The sequence below is a fragment of the Hevea brasiliensis genome, chromosome 1, assembly GCF_030052815.1.
Source record: "Hevea brasiliensis isolate MT/VB/25A 57/8 chromosome 1, ASM3005281v1, whole genome shotgun sequence".
Taxonomy (NCBI): Eukaryota; Viridiplantae; Streptophyta; class Magnoliopsida; order Malpighiales; family Euphorbiaceae; genus Hevea; species Hevea brasiliensis.
This window is the reverse complement of record NC_079493.1, coordinates 46,233,303-46,241,104: the sequence shown is the minus strand read 5'-3', so window position 1 is coordinate 46,241,104 and position 7,802 is coordinate 46,233,303. Positions and strand designations below refer to the sequence as shown.

Sequence of the window (7,802 nt, the reverse complement as noted above, 5' to 3'; positions counted from 1 at the left end):
CCTCCGTTTGGCTTATTGAGCCAAAATCGTCTGTACCAATCGAAAAATTTTTCTAAGCCTTTTCTTGGCATTGTAATGCCATAGAAACCTCAATGACTCTTCTCTGGAGTCTCAAAAATTATTTCATGAATTTTACCCTGGGTTTAGGGCTTCTAGCTGTGAAAACAGCAACTTTCCACTGGGTTACCCATCGCTAGGGCACCTGCTCATTTAACTTGGTTGTATGTTATTTTTAAATTTTTTCCTAAACTTTTCTTATTAATATTTGAGTTATTTATGATTCCTCACTCTAGTCTAAAGATTTTTCCAGACGTTCTAACTGTCTAAACCCACACCGGCCACCAGAATAGTAGTATGTATGGAATTGCTACAGTGAGGGTGTTACATGGAGGCAGCACTATGCATACAAGAAAATTAACAAAGTCAGTGTACCATGGAGCCTTGGAGAATGCAAGTAATTGCTCATCAGAAAATGAATCATCAATTGGCAAATCTTCAAAGTCCCCTGTGTACTCCAATGTTAGTCTGGAAAGATGGTCAGCTACTACATTTTCGAATCTTTTTTGGTCCTTGATTTCAAGGTCAAATTTTTGCAGGAGTAGAACCCATCGAATCAGCCTGGGTTTTGCTTCCTTCTTGTTTAAAAGGTACTAGATTGCAACATGATCTGTGAATACAATGACTTTTGACCTAATGAGGTAAGATCTAAACTTGTCCATTGCAAACAACACTGCTAGGAATTCTTTCTCTGTGGTGGCATAATTGATTTACGCATCATCGAGTGTCTTGCTAGCATAATAAATAGCATGGAGCTTTTTATCTTTTCTTTGCCCGAGCACTACTCTAACTGCAAAGTCACTCGCGTCACACATCACCTCGAATGGTAGCTCCCAATTTGGTGGCCACATTATTGGTGCTGATATCAGGGCTTCTTTGATCCTGTTAAAGGGGACAAGGCAATTTTCATCAAAATCAAAGGGAACATCTTGAGTTAACAAGTTGGTAAGTGGTTTAGCTATTTTGGAAAAGTCCTTGATGAATCTTCTATAGAATCTTGCATGTCCCAAAAAGCTTCGCACTCCCTTCATTGATGTTGGTGGTGGCATGTTTTCATTGATCTCAATTTTTGCCTTATCAACTTCAATTCCTCTTTCTGATATCAAATGTCCTAGAACTATGCCTTCCCTTACCATGAAGTGGCATTTTTCCCAATTTAGGACCAGGTTTGATTCTTCACATCTTTGCAACACCTTAGATAAATTGGCTAGGCAATCATCAAAAGTAGTTCCATAGACAGAAAAATCATCCATGAAAACTTTCATGATATCTTTAATATAATCAGAAAAGATAGCCATAATGCATCTTTGAAAAGTAGCAGGGGCATTATAAAGACCAAAAGGCATTCTCCTATATGCAAATGTTCTATAGGGACAAGTGAATGTTGTCTTTTCTTGGTCTTCTAGGTGAATAGGAATTTGAAAGAATTCCAAATACCCATCTAGATAACAGAAATAAGAGTGTTTCACTAACCTTTCTAACATTTGGTCGATGAAGGGGAAAGGAAAATGATCTTTTCTGGTAGCACTATTCAATTTCCTATAATCTATGCACATTCGCCAACCAGTGACTACTCCAGTAGGGATTAGTTCATTGTTTGCATTTTGGATAACAGTTGTCCCACCTTTCTTAGGAACTACATGTACTGGACTAACCCATTTACTATCAGAAATTGGGTATATGATATCTGCATCTAATAGTTTTAAAATTTCTTTCTTGACTACTTCTTTCATATTTGGGTTAAGTCTTTTTTGGTGTTCAATAGTGGGTTTATTGTTTTCTTCCATGGGTATCCTATGCATGCAAATTGAAGGGTTGATTCCCTTCACGTCTTCTATTTTATACCCTATGGCTTTGTTATGGATCCTAAGTTCTCTTATAATTTTTCCTCTTCTAACTTAGACAGGCTAGCATTGATTATAACAGGATATTTAGAATTTAAGTCTAGAAATGCGTACCTTAGCAAGGAGGGGAGAGGTTTAAGCTCTACCTGTTTAGTGTTTTCCTAGAGCTTACCTTTAGTTTGTTCCTCCTTCAACTTCTTCATCTCGGAAGCCTTAGCTAAAGGTAGGGGTGGATGAGCTGCTAACTGTTGTGCACAGGTTGTTATTTCTGTATTTTTATCATCCACTATGTGGCTGTGCATAATACATGCTTCAAGAGGATCTTTAGGCTTATAAAATTCCTTTTCAATTTGTTTATCAAATATGCCAACCTTGAAGCATTCATCAGGTTTAAATTTGTGTTTCATTGTGTTGAACAAGTTGAACTCCACTTATTCTTCTCCTACCTTGAGGGTTAGTCGCCCATTTTTTACGTCTATGATGGCTCCGACGGTTGCCAAGAATGGTCTTTCCAAGATGACAGGAATTTGAACATCTTCTTCCATCTCAAGGATAACAAAGTCTACTAGAATGAAGAATTTACCCACTTTGATAGGGATGTTCTCATGTATGCCCACAGGATATTTAACAGATCAATCAACCAATTGCAATGAGATTGTTGTGGGCTTCAGTTCTTCGATCTCCAGCTTTTTGCATATTGATAGAGGCATTAAACTGACGCTTGCCCCAAGATCACAGAGGGCCTTGTCTATTTTCTTGTTACCAATGTGGCAGGGTATGGAGAAGCTTCTTGGAACTTTCAACTTTGGAGGCAGTTTCTTTTGCAGCATGGCACTGTATTCCTCTATTAGAGCTACTGTTCCATAGTCTTCTAGCTTTCTTCTCTTTGACAAAATTTTCTTAAGAAATTTGGCATAGGATGGCATCTGAGAAAGTGCTTCACTGAAGGGGATGTTGATATAAAGTTTCTATAAAACTTCCAAAAACTTCCCAAACTGCTTGTCCAATTTGGCTTTCTGAAATCTCTGAGGAAAAGGTAGGGGAGGCTGGTATGGCTCTGATAATTTCTTTGTCTTCCTTGCTTCCTCTTCTTGATCTTTCTTAGCTTCTTCCTCCTTCTTCTTTGCTTGGCCTTTAGATTTTTCTATGGTTTCCTCTGTTGGTTTTACCTCTGGCTGTAGTAGAGTTTTCCCACTCCTCAATGTAACTGCCTTACAATGCTCCCTTGGGTTCATTTCTGGTTGGTAGGCAGTTTGCCAGCAGCCTTACTTGAAGAATTTGCTTGCTGAGCGATTTGATTCTCTAGCATTTTGTTATGAGTAGCAAGTTGGTCCATTCTGGAAGTCAGCTATTTAATCAATTCATGTTATTGTTATTGAGCAGCTAGGAATCCTTCCATCATGGTTTCCATAGTCATCTTTAGTTCAGGTTATTGAGGTTGGAGAGGTAGTGATGGCTGTGCAAAGTTTTGACCTCTGTTCTGAAATCTAGGGGGTGCTGGTGGTTTGTATCCTTATTGCTTGTTTATTGGTTGGTTCTGCTGATTGGACCATGAGAAATTTGGGTGGTTCCTCCATCCAGGGTTGTAAGTATTTGAATATGGATTGTTAGGCTGCCTCTGGTTAAAGTTTCCTCCATTATTCACATACTTCATTTGTTCTGTGGAGGGTTCATTGAAATTGCTGTATTCTGAACTCATATATCCTCCTCCATAGCTGTCCTCATGTTGACTGTTTGTACCAACTGCATTGGCTTTCATTCTTTCGAGTCTCTTTGTGAGCTGATCAAATTGAGCATTTATCATGCTTAAGGCGTCTACTTCTAGGACCCCTGCAGTTCTCCTTGCATTTCCTCTTTCATTTGACCACTCATAATTATGGTATGCAACCCTTTCTATAAGTTCAAGTGCTTGTGTCACTGTTTTCTCCATTAGATCACCTTCTACAATTGAATCAACTATGCTCCTTGTAGAGGGTAGTAACCCATTATAGAAATTTTGCACTAATAGCCAATCCTCTATGCCATGGTGTGGACATTCCCTCTGTAGGTCTTTATATCTTTCCCATGCTTCATAGAGTGATTCTCTTTCCTTTTGTCTGAAGGTGTTGAGCTCAAGCCTTAGTTTTGCAGTCTTTACAGGAGGAAAATACCTTGCTATAAAAGCTTGAGAGAGGTTTTCCCAAGTAGTGAACGTTCCAGCTGGTTGAGAAAGTAACCACTTCTTTAGCTCTATTGTCACACCTTACCCCTCTGTAAGGCATAACATGATCCCGTAGTATACCTAATGAATTACCAACTCCGTCTACTGATAACCCATTAAATACACTACAAGGGATTTTAAAAACTTTTCTTACTTCTTTTACAGTGGTGAGCACTATTTACAGGTGTTAAAAACTTTGGTGAACTGAGGTGAAACAACTAACTCATTTGATTTATTTGGAATTTCTGTAAAAATTTTGGCAAGGTGCCATCTGTATTTTGGATAAAACATTTATTCAAAAAACAAAAAAAAAAAAAAAAAAAAAGCACTTCAATAATTTTCCAAATCTCAACTCCAATACATTTCTCAACACAACAATTTATCAACACAATTCCATAGGAATTTTTCAAAGTCCGAGATAAGGAAATATAATACAACTTTTACAATCCAAAACACTCATAATTAATTTACAACTTCAAGGTACAATTTAATTTACAACTGCTCAAAACCAAAAAGAAAATATACATACAAAGGTCATACATTACAAGACAAAATGCAAAAAGCGGTATACTCGTTATACCCAAAAATCTCTCATTGGAGGTATGTGCGGCCTAGTCACGCCTGTCTGCTCTCTACTGCGACATAAAGAATAAAGCTATCACTGAGACGATGTCTCGATGCAGTACAACATTAACCAAATACATTTTAAATCACAATTCATAAATCATGTAAATAGTGGATACTTAAAACCATAGTCAAATTTAAGCCAATAAAGGTCAATAAGAATTTAAACTCCATTTCTCAATATCACAATAATTTTCCATAAGTCAGATCAGGTTTGAATTCAAAAGATGATATGTCAATGAGAGTTTAAAATCCATTTCACAATCTCACAATACACATCAAGAAATCACACACGCCTTAATCATGATCCATAATTCAATTCATCCCAAAAGCCGATGGCTAATGAGGTATTCAATTCATCCCAAAAGTCGATGACTAATGAGGAATAACATGGCTAGCTAGCAAAAATATGAGTACTCATTCTATTCGTCCTCAACAGGCACACACCTCAACACTTCAGCCAGAGAGGGAATTCAATTCATTCCACTAGACAAGCTAGAGAGGAATACAATCAATATACATGATAGCTGTGGTTTCAAACCATTTCTAATGCTTTTTAATCAATAAGTATCCATCAATGTCATTCAAACCATTTTTCACAGTTTCAAACTATTCACAATATTTTTCAATCAATAAATATTCCTCAAACACATTTCCACAATTTAAAATAATGATATACAAATAGTCAATATTTATTTCCATTGAAAATAATTCAAAAGGAACAGTTGTTGTGCACAAACCTCTGATATTTGTCTCCTGGTCTTGACTCAGTATTTCTTTCCCTTTTGCTGAGTCCTTGTTAACTGAGAAACACAATTTGAAGTGTTTCAGTACCAAATTAAACTGTCTCTATCGATGGGGTTTGGTAAATAATGCACTGAACTCAATTATTCGCTTAATCACCTAATATACTGACCCTCGATGCGTTTTAGGTAAATTAGGTTTTAGTGTCGTTAATATGTCACACTCGATAGGGTTTTAGGTTTGGTATGTTTTACCAAAGTCATTTCCTCGCTTAGTGCATTTTAATGCAAATTGCTGGATTCCGGAACACTGGTTTGACCTAACCGGACGATCTAGTTCCCTCGGTTTTCGGGTCTCGGTCAAAACTACAAACTTTTAGATCTAGGTCTTATTGCACGCGGTGCAAAATTTCAGGTCAATCCGAGTTAAGTAGACCAAGTTATGGTCATTACACTATTGCTGGTCAAGTGGTACCATTTTAGGTCAATTTTAGGTCAAATTGGTCAATTCTGGTTCGGCCAGTTTTTGGACCCGAACTTGTGCAAGTTGTTTGACTTGCTTATGGTCATTTCTGGGTTTTGGTGTCTTCATAAGACTTGTAGGTATGGGTCTTAACTATTCATGGTTAAAATTTCAGGTCAATTGGACCTGGTTTGAGTGAGTTATGGCCTAAATACTCACTGCTGCCCAATTAGTCATTTTTCAGGTCCCAATTGCACCTAATCCGAATTGGTCAAATTTTTAGGTCACCTTGCAAGCAGAATTTTGGCATGGTTTCTCAATGAAAGTTGGCACATTTTGTGCCTAGTTTCACCCCAAATTGGTCTCATACCAATTGAGGTTACACATTCAAGGTTATAGGCTAAAATATACACTGCCCTCAATATGCATTTCACACCCCAACTTCAAACACATACTCACCTTGCAAGGTTTACTTCCATACCCTACCAAACTGTTTTGGCACATTACCAAAAACATTTTCTACATTACATTAGCATTATTTTGGGCAGATTCCAATCACCCTCAACACACCAAATATCATTCACAATTACAATTTCTAAATACCATTACAACCACACCTAAACATTACAAACTTTACATACACTTTACAACATTCATTCACATACATATCATCAATCCTTCTAGGTCAATATTCTGCCCACTCTTCCTTCAATATACACCATTTCTCAAGTGTCCACAAGCTGCCACAAATCATTCATCAACATCACATTGCCATACCATATGCCAATTCCCATCAAAGTGCATAATTCACCATATAAACATGCAATAACTCACTAAGTTACTAAATCACCATTATTAACATTCTTTCCCATCAATTATATGCACAAATACCTCATCATAAACGTGACCCATGGCTGTCCAAAATGAAAATAACAATAACCTTTCAAACTCAAAATTTTCCTTCACCAAACTAATACCCATAACATGCACAAAAACTTTAACAAAGGATTTCTCAAAAATGCAAACTTACCTTTATTTGTAACTTGCTAAACCTTCACCAAACTTCCCAAAATTGGTATTAATATCTTCCTTGTGGTGTGTAGACCATTTTTCATGAAAGAACCTAAGTGAATGGAGTTGAAATGGAGAGAGGAAATCAAGCTCAAAGAAAACGTCAATGGAGGTTTTCAAGGGTTCTTCAATTCGCCATTTGAGAGGATTTGAGGAAGATGGGATTTCAGATGGTTAGTGGACCACTTCAGCCATATTTCATGTTTAATTAATCCTATAGTGGTCCACTAACTAAAATTAAAACATATTATAAGTTAACTTTCAACTAATCCACATTTAACCCATTATTTCCACTATTTATTTTAGGTACCACCAAATTAATTTTTCATTTCATTTTCTAAGTGTAATACTATTTATTTTTAATGGACATTTAGGTCAAAAGACAATTCGGGATGTCAAATGACCATCATGCCCTGCTCGGGTGGCTTTCCGATTTTTCGTAACACCGTATTTTGTCTGCTTTTTCGATTTCTCACTTTTCTTTGTACTAATTATTTAATTTTTCTTTAATCTTTCTAATGAGATTTATACTTCAATAAGGGTCTATTTATGTCCAAAAATGTTTTTCGTGGTTCCCGCATCCGTGGTTAGTCAACGGTCCACGCCGTGACTTCCCGGTGCGGTCACCCATCGCTAGGTTTCCCGGCTCACTTACTCGGTTACATTTCTTTACTATGATTTTTCCTTTCTTATATTTCATTATTTTATGTCTCCTCACTCATATTGAGGTACGGTTCTAGGCATCCTAGCTGTCCGGACAACACTGGTCACCTGAGCAGCAGAACGCACTACCGAACATT

The 7,802-nt window shown here is 37.1% G+C and overlaps 1 non-coding gene across 1 annotated transcript; it reads left to right on the top strand.

The window, feature by feature from the left end:
- The first annotated feature begins 3,919 nt into the window (after window positions 1-3,919).
- Window positions 3,920-4,026, top strand: LOC131169751 (small nucleolar RNA R71). Its single transcript, XR_009140657.1, has one exon. It is a non-coding gene; the product is annotated as a small nucleolar RNA R71 (small nucleolar RNA).
- The last annotated feature ends 3,776 nt before the right edge of the window (window positions 4,027-7,802 follow it).